Genomic DNA, 12,956 nt, shown 5'->3' on the forward strand with positions numbered 1-12,956 from the left:
CTCTCGTGTCTGCTGCCTGCCTACTGACCTTGCCTGTACCTAGATTACTCTCATGTCTGCTGCTTGCCTACTGACTCTGCCTGTAACTGGATTACTCACGTGACGGCCAGACAGGCAGCAAGCAAGAGAGTGATCCAGGTACAGGCAGAGTCAGTAGGCAGGCAGTAGCCATGAGAGTAATCCAGGTAGAGGCAAGGTCAGGAGGCAAGCAGCAGACACGAGAGTAATCCAGTTACAGGCAGGCCGCCCACACCTAGGGGCTCAACCTCTGGGGAACGGCGGTCAGTGCCGGTGAAACCCGGGGTTGTCCGGCCACCAAGCAGAACCTGGTCCGAATATTGGGCTTGGCAGCGCTCTACTTGGTACAAGAACTCACAGGTCTGACAAATTGTGTGTGTGTGTGTTGGGGGGGGGGGGGGGGGGTTGGGATTGCTGATACCATGACTGTTAATGTTTAGGGGATGTTGAAATTGCCTGTAATTATGTATTTATAATGGTAGCCTTTGGTCGGAAATTTTCAATAAATATATTTTCAATAAAAAAAAAACATTCAGACAAAAACTGATATAGAGGCATATTTTCAAAGCACTTAGCCTTCCAAAGTTCCATAGGTTTCTATGGAACTTTGGAAGGCTAAGTGCTTTGAAAATATGCCTCATAGAGACCCCCCCCCCCCCCTCTCCACCCAAGAAAGCCAGACTCTACAAGCAGGGCAATACTGGTAGAGAAACAAATGGGGTTTTTTTCTCCTGTATGCAGCAAAATACAAAACTAAAAAAAAAATGTACACGTCACAAAGCAGGCACATCTCAATCTTTAAAAAATACTAAATAAAAATATATTCGTTCTTTTCTACCTTTGTTGTGTGAGCACTTTATTTTTCTGATTGGGCTGCTCCCACTCTTCCACTTTCCATGTGTTAGTCTTCTAAATTCTTTTCCAGGTTGACTTTTCCATTTCTTCTCTCTTGTCTTGTCTTCCTTTTCCATTCAATCACCAAGAAGTCGCACTCATCTTCTGCTCTGTTCCCCTTCACCCCACACCCCTAGTCCCATCCATCTTCAGCTCCTTCTCCCTTCCCCCACCCACACCCTTGTCCCATCCATCTTCTGCTTCCTCTATCTGCCACCCACCCACCCCTGTCTCATTCATCTTCTACTCTCTCTCCCCCCCACACCAGTGGTGTGCTGGTAAATGTTTAACAACAGGTTCTCTCCCCGGTCCCCCTCTGTGCCCCCCCCCCCCAAATTGCAGAGCAGACTATAGCCGGGGAGAGAGCCTGGGGGGGGGGGGGTGGCAATGCATTATCCAGGAAAAAAAATTAAATGATCCCAGGTTCCAATCTAATTCATGTTTAATGTGGGATAAAATGCCATAAATAAGTAAATAAATATAAACTTTTAATGTTGAGCACCTGATTCTCAAAGTGAACATACTCCAAACACTATAATGAAAATAAAATGATTTTTTTTCTACCTTTGTTGTCTGGTGACTGTTTTTCTGATCATGCTGACCCAGTATCCGATTCTGCTGCTATCTGTCCTCTTAACTCAGTTTCCTGGGCTTCCTTTCCATTTCTCCTTTCTTCTTCATTTCGGGTCCTTAGCTTCTGCCTATTTTCTTCATCCATGTGCAGTTTTTCTCCTCTCTTCCTTTTCCCTCATCTCATCTCCTTCCTCACTCTTCTCTCCCCTCCATCCATGTCCAGTATTTCTTCTCTCTCCCCTCCTCTCCCCTGCCCTGCATGCACCCATGTCCAGCAGTGACCCTCCTCTCCCCTGCCCTCCATCCACCCATGCCCAGCAGTGACCCTAATCTCCCGTTCTCCATCCACCCATGCCCAGCAGTGACCCTTCTTTCCCCTGTCCTCCATCCACCCATGCCCAGCAGTGACCCTCCTCTCCCCTGCCCTCCATCCACCCATGCCCAGGGACTCCCTTCTCTCCCCTGCTACCCCTCCCGCGCGTTGTTCACCGATGACTACTTCTCCTCCCTCCCTCCGGATCCGTCCCTCACCGACCTGACTCTTCTAATTCTTCGGCAGGGCAGGCAAGCTGCCTGCCTGCTACCAGCGCTGACTCTGCCCTGCCGGTTTGCGCTTCAAAATGGCCGCCGAGACTTCAAGTCTCGGCAGCCATTTTTAAAGCGCAAACCGGGGACTTCTGGTGGAGCTGTCGGCCAAGATGGCCGCCGCAAAGTGAGCTCCAGCTAGCTACGATCGGGGACCCCACCAAAACGCGATAAAATAGCTTCCAGAGTTAGCGGCTTAGCTTCCCCTCTCCTCCGGAAGGCGAAATAGTGTGATTGAGACCCGTAAACCCCGATTCGGGGGGGGGGGGAAAGGCGAGGAGCAGATCGACGGCGGACACCCGCCCATGTGAGGAGTCGCGCCGAGAAAAGAGCGCCGAAATCCGAAGGCTGAGAAGCCTTCTTGGAAGGCATAAGAGAGCGCAGTAGGGCTCGGCGCTATCAACGGCGAAACGGAGGGTGAGAGGGGAGGCGAGTCGCGAGGTACGGAGGAAACATCGAGCACAGCCCCCGAATGGCGGCCACGAAGCAACGGCAGGTGGGAATGTAAAAAACTCAGAAAGAATCTAAGACTATAAATAAAAAGAATCGAAGGCAGCTCTCCAACCCGGCACAATAGCAAGCAAAATCGGCAGTCTGGGTACGGGCAAATGTCTAAGATATTAAAGAAGTAAGCCACGAGACTCCCCAAAGCAGCCGGTAAAGAAAAGGGACAGACACCATCAAACTTTGCAGACAGATTAAGCTAAGTTTATCCCCAAAAACTTTTTGTATGGCGACCAGAAGCACAAAAAAAGAGCTGGAGAAGGACAAAACTAAGAGCGGAGGACCAAAAATGGCGGAGAAAAACTCGCCTCCATCGCCACCAGTGAGCTCGGTTTGGGCCTCAGAAATAGTAGCAGAGGTAAGAATGGCGGTGGAGGAAACCATGAGCCACAAGTTACAGCAAATAATTGATAAGCTTGATGGCATGGACCAAAGGTTTACTACATTTACTAACAAACTTCAGGAGGTCCAGCAGCGACTAGGAGACGTAGAGGACGCCTCACAGGAAGCTTCTAAGTCCATTGAACACCTCAAAAAAACGGTATTAACCTTAGAAGAGAAAGTGGATGATTTGGAGAACCGCTCGCGTAGAAACAATCTCAGACTGATAGGTATACCTGAATCAATACCAGATGCGGACCTGAGAGATTTTCTGGAACCCAGGCTCACTAAGATATTGCCAACTCAGAGCATGGCGGGGCAACTGAAGATAGAACGGGCGCATCGTTTGGGGTCGAGGAAGGAGGCAAATGCCCGCCCACGTGAGGTCATACTGAGACTTCTTAATTATCAACATAAGATGGAGATACTAGCAGCTCTTCGGAAAGGAGGAACGCTGGAGGTGGAAGGACAAAAGATATTATGCTTTCAAGACTATTCCACTAAAGTCTCCCTCCAACGTAAGCAATTCTCGCCCATTTGCGGGCGACTACACAAAATGCGGATAAAATTCAGTTTACTGTATCCGGCTAAATTCAGGATTCAACATAATGGGACAGTGAGAATTTGTGACACGGTAGAAGCCGCTCAAGTACTGGTGGATCGCTTAGAGAGGGAAAGCTCGGGAGCATCAAGAGACACATGAGTAATGAATCCGTGGCTCACCAGTGGGAGTGACTTTGCTGAACGACATGGAGCAGCGAGAGGCAGAAGATCTGTAACTATAATTGCTGTGGTTACTAATGTTGGACTTGATACTGTTGTTTGGTGTTGTTTAAGGGGGGCTATGAACTTTAAGGGGGCGGAAGCAATATGCAATATATGCAAAAAGTAAGAGTGGGGTCCCTGATCGGAAGCACGGAGGTAGACAGCACACTCGGTGCTGTTCAGATTTGGGGAAGATGGGCAGATGGGGGAGGGGAAGGGGAGGGGGGAGGAGGGGAGGGAGGGTATAGGGGAGTATAGGAGCTTCAGGGCCACAAGGGGGAAGGGCAACATAAGGAACACACAAAGAGCTTCACGAGGAGGGCACTCTAGCGAAGTTTCACAGCATCAGAGGTGGGGGGGGGGGGCATAGGCTGGGAGGCCCCTCCTGCACAAAGGGAGATATTAGCCAGGTACTTCAAAAGACGCTTGAGGATATGTGATGGTCCTTAAAGTTGTGACATGGAACGTGGGAGGCATCTCATCGCCGATTAAACGGCAGAAGATCCTCCAAGCACTCCATAAACAACAGGCATCGATAGCAATGCTTCAGGAAACACACTTAACAGCCAAAGAACATGAGAAATTATGTCGATGGTGGGTAGGCTCATACTATGATTCACCAGCACAGGGGAAAAAAGCAGGGGTAATTATACTAATCAAGAAAGGGATCCATATCACTACACATAAGATCATAGCAGATAAGGAAGGAAGATATGTGTTGGCACACCTGACAATAGAGCGTCAACCAATGGTTTTGTGCAATGTATATGCTCCAAACACGTATAGCAAAACATTTTATAAAAAGCTTCTGCATCACCTAACAAGTCTGGAAGGAGCTCCCCTGTTGTTAGGAGGAGACTTCAACGAAGTGGGCGACCCCAAATTAGACAGGTCACATGGGGATAAAAAAAGGGGAGCGGGAGCAGACTCTAGAGGAATTGGTATACTGAGTGGGGTCCTGGACCTGGTGGATGTGTGGAGAACTTTACATCCGTTGGAACGAGATTACACTCACATGTCCCGGGCGCACGCCACCATGTCGAGGATTGACTACATTTTTATCTCCCGTCCACTATTTACAAAAATCCGCAAGGCAGAAATAGGCCCCATAAAAATATCAGACCATGCAATGGTAATGGTCTTATGGGAACCCACAGAGAGTAACTCTAGTCCATACCAATGGAAGTTCCCTACAAGGCTATATAAAGATAGGAAATTTCGGGAATTTATACTAGCCAAATATAGACAGTTTCAAGACACTAATCAGGGACATAGGACAACTCCCATATTATACTGGGACACAGCAAAGGCGGTATTAAGGGGTGAGATTATTGCGTACACAAGCCACCAGAAAAAGACATGGGAGAAGGACATGCAAAGGTTGGAAAAAGACATCACCCGCTTAAGACGCGAGTATGGACGCCACCATGACGTTCTGCTGAAAGCTAAGCTTCTAGAACTGCAGCAAACACTAAATGAGAGAATACACACTAAAACACAAAAGAATTATATGTACTATAGGTATCAATTATACAAATTTACAAATAAAAGCGGTAGGATGATGGCCAGGATGGCAAACCCTAGACAAGGTGATTACAAAATAAACGCGTTATACTCTTCAAGAGGGATATTAGAAAATAAGGATGATTGTATAAATCGTATCATGCAAGAATATTATCAGAAGCTTTACGCTTCACCTGACCCGCCCCCGATGGACAGTGAGATCTATCTAGCGGGGCAAGATCTCACGCAGATAGATGCACAGAGCCTAACCATGCTAAATGCTCCCATATCAATTGATGAGGTATCATGGGCAATACAGCAAGCGCCATTAGGAAAGGCTCCGGGCCCCGATGGCTATAGAAGAGAATTATATAAATTGATGAAGGAGGAAGTAGTCGAACCCCTCACTGCAATGTTTAACACTATAGTGCAAGAGCAACGAATGCCCATGTCGTTACGAACAGCGCAGATTATAGTACTTCCAAAACCAGGGAGAGATGTACAAAAACCTGAATCGTACAGACCTATTTCGTTATTAAACTTTGAAGCAAAATTGTTTGCAAAAGTCCTGGCAAACCGCCTGTCCCGAATATTACCAGATGTTATTGAGGACTCACAGGTAGGATTCGTACAGGGCAGAACCATCACTAAAAATGTAAGAAAGATATTGGTAACATTGGAGGAGGTATCTACAAAGGCCACACCATCAATATTAGTCAGTTTTGATGCCGAAAAGGCGTTCGACAGGGTGGTCTGGGATTTCTTATTTGGCACACTAGACGCGTATGGCATAAGAGGATCATTCCAGGATGCAATCAGAGCATTATATTACCTCCCACAGGCTCAGGTGTGGGTTAATGGAATTCTATCCCCATCATTCCCTATCCATAGGGAGACCAGGCAGGGATGCCCCCTGTCACCTTTATTGTTTGTGTTAACACTAGACCCACTGCTTAGAGATATCCAACGTACCCCTGAAGTGCAAGGAGTCAAGGTTGGTACAGAAATTTTTTAAATAGCGGCCTTCGCTGATGATTTACTGGCACATGTGACTTCTCCTGAAACATCACTGAAGGCGCTATTAGAATGTATGGCAGAGTATGGGGATTTCTCTGGCTTTAAGCTAAACCTGGAGAAATCAGAAGCCTTACGCAGGAAGGAGGCTCAAGTGGGAGAGTGGCACAGACAGATTCCGTTGAAATGGGCAAAGGAATCCTTTCGATATCTAGGTGTGCGATTAACTATGGATACTACCACTCTGTATAGGATAAATGTTGAAAAGCTGTTACAGGATACCAAAAGTGTTCTGGAGAGATGGAACCACTTGCCGTTATCACTAATAGGCAGAATAAATCTCTTCAAAATGATCATATTCCCGAGATGGCTCTATATTTTGCAGGTGTTGCCAATACATAGATTAGGTAAAGATTTACGGAAATTAAATAGGATGTGTCGGCAATTTGTGTGGGGGGGGGGGGGGGGAGGAAGTCTAAATTACGATTTGAATACTTATATGATGGATGGGCTCAGGGTGGGCTAGGCTTCCCCTGTATTAGGCGATATAATCAGGCGTGCCTTTTGAGACATATTAGGGATGGGACACTTAATACACATCAACACACGCCGACTAATTGGGAACGAGCGCTCTTTGACCCATGGCATTTGAATTTTCTTCTGCAGGCAAAAACAAAGAGTTTGCCAACTACCTGTAGAGGAAGTATACTGTTGCAACCATTGCGACGTGTCTGGCAGTTCCTTATGCAAAACTGGAGACAAGACCCTAATGTTAGCGACCAACTTCCAATACAGGGGAATAGGGATTTCCCCCCCGGGTTAGAGAAAGGGATAATTGCTAGATGGTCGGAAATGGGAATCACTTTATTTGAACACTTAATGAATGAAGAGGGAAACCTGCATAGTTTTTAGGATCTGCAGCAGAGACAGGTATTAGCCCAGAAGGATTATTATACATACAGACAACTACATCATTACTGGCATAGTTTAGATAAGGCAGCCCTGGGCACAAAATTGGGTCAGAAGATACGTGAGTTCCTGGAAGGGGATGCATATGGACAGGTATCAATATCGAGCCTGCATAAAGCTCTAGTCCCACTCGGACCCCCCAGAACATATGAGAAGCTTAAAGACACATGGAGTAAAGACTTGGGATATGAGCTGAAAGGAATAAATTTTGCGAAACTAATCAAAGACATACCTGGGCAGGTGGGGGGGGGGCCGAGCTGCAAGAGAATCAATTCAGTGTTATTCATCGAGGCTATATAACACAATCCCAAGCTGCAAGGGCGGGATGGAGCTCTGATCCCCAATGCCTTAAATGCCATAGAGAGAGGAACACATTTTTGCATGCATTTTGGAGGTGTGATAAAATAAAAACATTTTGGAGAGCGATACAGGGGTACTTAGAACAAGTATTGGGGCAAAAGGTGCACCCCTCTTGGAGAGGAGTACTCTTGAACAAAAGCAATGCAAACGGGATATCGGATAAAAACCTGGAGGTATTTTTATGTAAGGCATTTGCAGTGGGCAAAAAATGCATACTGAGACATTGGATGCAGGTAGAGCCACCCTCTGTTTGGCTATGGAGGAATAAGCTACACGAGCTAATGTTGTGGGAGGCAAGGGAAGCCTATGACAACTTGAGGAGAAGAAAGAAATTTCTTAATGTTTGGACTCTTTATTTCCAAAATATATCTCATAAAGCCAGAAGTGCTGTACTTAATAGGCTAGGACCGATATAATGAAGTTATAAGCCCTCGTGTAAACGACTAAGAATTGGATAAGGTTTGACGAGAGTGTCGATATGAAGTATGAAGCTCAAATTCAGAGGTTGTTGTTTTTCATTTTCCTGGGGGGGGGGGGAAGTGGGGGGGGAGGGGGCAGGGGGCAAATGTTAAAAAAGCGATGGGATAGACATGTTGTAAGATATGTTGCTGTTATAGAAATATCAGTAAGGATATAAATTGTAACTATTTAATATGTTTGAATTGAAGTATGTCCATCAATAAAAACCGTTTATACATAAAGCGCAAACTGGCAGGGGAGAGTCAGCGCTGGTAGCGGGCAGGCAAGACTGCCTGCCCCGCCGAAGAATTAAAAGAGTCAGGTGAGGGACCAGATCGGGTGGGCGGGAGGGAGGAGAGCCAGCTCGCAGAGGGAAACAACCGGCTCGCAAGTCGGTACAAAATGTAACAACCGGCTCTTGCGAATCAGTGCGAGCCGGCTCCAGCACACCACTGCCCCACACCCCTCATCCCATCCATCTTCTGCTCCTTATTCATTTCTCTCTCTTTCTCTTGCTCATCCCTCCCCCTGTGGTCTCATTTTTTTTTCCCGTTCCCGTCCAGGTCCACCCATCTCTTTCGATCTCCTTGGAGTCCCTTGCCACCGCCACAGTACTGGAGTCTTCCAGTAGCTCCCTGTATTGCCAATCTCCCTAGCTACTGGCAACCTCAGCAAAAGTAGCGTGCATGCTGCTTTAGACCTGCCCCAGAAGCCCTTCTCTCTCCTTCAGCTTCCTGCCTATGCGGGAACAGGAAGTTGAAGGAGAAAGAAAGGCTTCTGAGGACAGGTCTAAAACAGCGTCCGTGCAGCTTTCTCTGAGAGGCTGTCAGCATCTCAGGGGATTAGAGAATGGTGTGTGGCAGCTCAGCTCGTTTGGGGGGGGGGGGACACTGCTCCCCCTCGTCTCCCAAACTATGCCCATGATCCACTGGACCACCAGGGACCAGCCTTATTCAGGTATGTGCTGGAGCCTGGGGCCCTTTAGCTCAGGGGGGAGGACAGCCGGCTTGCCCAGCCAGAACAACCGGCTCACAAAATGCTAAAAAATTTAATAACTGGCTCTTGTGAGACAGTGCAAACCGGCTCCAGCACACCACTGGTTGCAATAATCCAAGGGAGCGAAACAATATAAGGGGTGAAGTGGTTCTGTGTATGAAAAAGTGGGTCCGTCAGCGACATGGTCTTCTTCTCATTCCTTTGTTAAGAAGTATTGTTTGGATGTGTCTGCTCAAGCAGATACTTCCTTCAGGGCCACGGTTCTTGCTGCAGAGATATCACAGATCCTCCCTTGTTAAGGATTACATTTGTACATTCCATTTGTCTGGACGGATCTTTGGGACATAATTAATCAAAGGAAAAATTAGTTAAACAAGACTACTTTTCAAGAATACCAAAAAGGCGAGACTAAATTTTATAGCGGGTATCTTGAACAAAATCATTACTTATGTTGGATGGCAGAAGTATTCCTTATCATATGTCTTCTTATTTGTATTTGCATTTACATTTGTAGTAATAATCCACATGTGGATTATTACTACAAATAAGTAGACATATGATAAGGAATACTTCTGCCATCCAACATAAGTAATGATTTTGTTCAAGATACCCGCTATAACATTGAGTCTCGCCTTTTTGGTATTCTTGAAAAGTGGTCTTGTTTTTGTTTCATGAATATTTATTTGGGTGTGGAGTTTTTTTTGTAGACATGATTAAAAGGAGTCCTTTTTTTTTTTTTTTTTTTATGAAGGTGTATCTTTCAAACTGAGGTGCCTCTGATACTACTGGTCTTTTTTTTCTCCACCATTCTTTCATTGAAATACACAAGACTTGCCTTTGAATACTAAGTCAAGTATATGTAGAACTCTGTGGTGGTGATTTCAATTACCCCAATATTGACTGGGTAAATGTAACATCGGGGTATGGTAGGGAGGTAAAATTCCTTGATGAAATCAAGGACTGCTTTATGGAGAAACAGCCCACTGAACCCCTTTGTGCATCTCCTGCTGAATAACCTACTTGCTAAAGCTGTTGCAACTGGCCAAAAAAAGCACATTGCTGGCCCAGTAAGTTTTGTGCATCAGGCCCTTGGTGTGCCCCGAGGACTGGGATAAGAAGGTCTGCAGTAGTGGCTCTTGCCCACACCTAGAAGGGAATGAATTATTTAAGGTTAATGTTATTTTAAGAAAATCAGAGTATAAAATGAATTGTTGGTTTAAGATACTTCTATTTATCTGATGTTGGAGTGAAAGGTTTCCTGAGTAAAAATTCTTAAAGATGCCTATAGTAACTCTAAGAAAGAAATAACATATACTGTAAAAATTCAGCTGAATTTCTTTAAGAAGAGCGATACTTAAACTAAGGGCCTCTTTTACAAAGCCACACTAGCGCTTCCTGCGTGGCAAATAAGAGGAAGCCCATAGGGAATGAACATAGGCGTAGTTTGACTGTTTCATTTGGGGGGGCAAAGGAAGGGGCGGGGCATATTAGCATATTCATTTGCATATATGTATATGCAAATTATGCTAATATGGAGGAAGGAAGGGAGCAAGAGCTGGCTTTTTTGGGAATAACCAGTGTTCGTTTGCCAATGGATAGCCACTGAATCAGAGAGGCAGCGGGTTTGGCGACAGGCAGTGGTGTGCTGGCAAATGTTTAACAACAGGCTCTCCCCCCAGTCCCCCTCTGCGCCCCCCCCCCCCAAATTGCAGAGCTGGCTATAGCCGGGGAGAGAGCCTGGGGGGGGGGGGTATAAATAAGTAAATATAAACTTTTAATGTTGAGCACCTGATTCTCAAAGTGAACATATTGCAAACACTATAATGAAAATAAAATGATTTTTTTCTACCTTTGTTGTCTGGTGACTGTTTTTCTGATCATGCTGGTGCAGTATCTGATTCTGCTGCTATCTGTCCTCTTAACTCCGTTTCCAGGGCTTCCTTTCCATTTATTTCTTTCTTCCTTTCTTCTTCATTTCTGGTCCTCAGCTTCTGCCTATTTTCTTCATCCATGTGCAGTTTTCTCCTCTCTTCCTTTTCCCTCATCTCATCTCCTTCCTCACTCTTTCCTCCCCTCCATCCATGTCCAGCATTTCTTTTCTCTCCCCTGCCCTCCATCCACCCAGTCCAACAGTGACCCTCCTCTCCCCTGTCCCCATACCCAGTGGCCCTCCTTTCCCCTGCCCTCCATCCACTTAGTCCAGCAGTGACCCTCCTCTCCCCTGCCCCCATGCCCAGTGGCCCTCCTTTCCCCTGCCCTCCATCCACTTAGTCCAGTAGTGACCCTCCTCTCCCCTGCCCCAATACCCAGTGGCCCTCCTTTCCCCTGCCCTCCATCCACTTAGTCCAGCAGTGACCCTCCTCTCCCCTCCCTTCATTCCGCCCTCTCCCCGTTCCTTCTCCCCCCCCCCCCCCAGCGAGCCAGTTCTCCTCCCTCCCTCCGGATCCGTCCCTCACCAACGATCTTCGAATTTTTTCACCTGCCCGGCCCGCTAGCGCTGACTCTCCACTGCCGGTTCACGCTTCAAAATGGCCGCCGAGACTTCTCGCGAGGCCGCCTCTGAAAGTCTCGGTGGCCATTTTTAAAGCGCGAACCAGCAGGGGAGAGAGCGCTAGCGCCTAGCGGGCAGGCAAAGGATTCGAAGATCAGGTCGGTGAGGGACGGATACGGAGGGAGGGAGGAGAGCCGGCTCACAGGGGGGCCAGGGGGGGAGGAGAAGGAACGGGGAGAGGGTGGGGTGAAGGGAGAGCTGCCTGTTGCCGGCCCTGCGTTTGGGGGGGCATTGCCCCCCTCGCCCCCCCCAGTCTACGCCCATGGGAATGAATGGGCTTCCTCTCATTTACCATGCAGGCAGTGCTAGCATGGCATTGTAAAAGATATTCTAACTTGTATTTTTAAACTTTAACAATGTTTTGAAAAATTTCAAAGAGTTCAGGTGGTTATTTGAAACTTTAATCTTCATAACATTTTCTAAATAATATAGTAAGTCAAATCTATAAATATCTGTTGACTTTTATTATGAAACCATTTTATCAAGGTCTCTTACCTTAACAGAGTGTAACACCTTTTTTCTGTGTGCACTAAATTCATCTTCATCAACAAATTAATTTATATCTATTCCTCCTTCTTTCTCTAAGAGAAAAGGATGAGGTTTTGCTTTGTGTGGAGCAGTGGTGTAGCTGGGGGGGGGCCTAGGCCCCTGTAGATTTGGCCCTGGACCCCCTGCCGCCAACCCTCTCGACCCCCTTCCTCCCGCCACCAACCCTTCCCTGCCGTCGCCGTGGGCTACCTTTGCTGATCTGCAAGGCTTCGTTCTGTTTCTGTGAGTCTGACGTCCTGTACGTACAATGTGCAGGACGTCCAGTGTTGCCAGGTGGGTGGTTTTACCGCCCAATTGGGCGGTTTTCCGCGACCCGCCGTAGGAAATTTTTGCCCGCGGCGGGTTTGCGGTTTTTGGGCTTCTTTTTTTTCTTTTGGGCGTTTTTCAGGCGGTTTTTTTCGGCCGTGGGGGGCGGGGTTAGTGACGTTCTGGGCGGGGCCGATGACGGGGGAGGCGGGGCTGGTGACGGCGGGGGGTGGGGGTTCATGACGGCAGGGGCGGGGTTGATGATGGCGGGGGCGGGGGTGGGGGTGTCAGGGGCGGGGTTTGAGTTTGGGCGGGTTTTGGGCTGTTTTTAGGCTGGATTGGGTGGGAAAAAAATTTTCCACCTGGCAACCCTGGACGTCAGAAAAAGAACAAAGCCTTCGGCGGAAGAAGAGGACCTCCTCGGCTGCTGGGGATTGGGGACCCCGCCAGAAAGGGTAGCCCACGGCGACGGCGGGGGGAGGGTTGGCGGCGGGAGGGGGGGGATTGGTGCTGCTGGAGGGGGAGGGGGAGGGGGGGGCTAAAATGTGCCCCTCACCTAGGGCCCTGCCACCCCCTGCCGAAGTCTGGC

This window comes from Microcaecilia unicolor, chromosome 8 (genome assembly GCF_901765095.1).
Source record: "Microcaecilia unicolor chromosome 8, aMicUni1.1, whole genome shotgun sequence".
Classification (NCBI taxonomy): domain Eukaryota; kingdom Metazoa; phylum Chordata; class Amphibia; order Gymnophiona; family Siphonopidae; genus Microcaecilia; species Microcaecilia unicolor.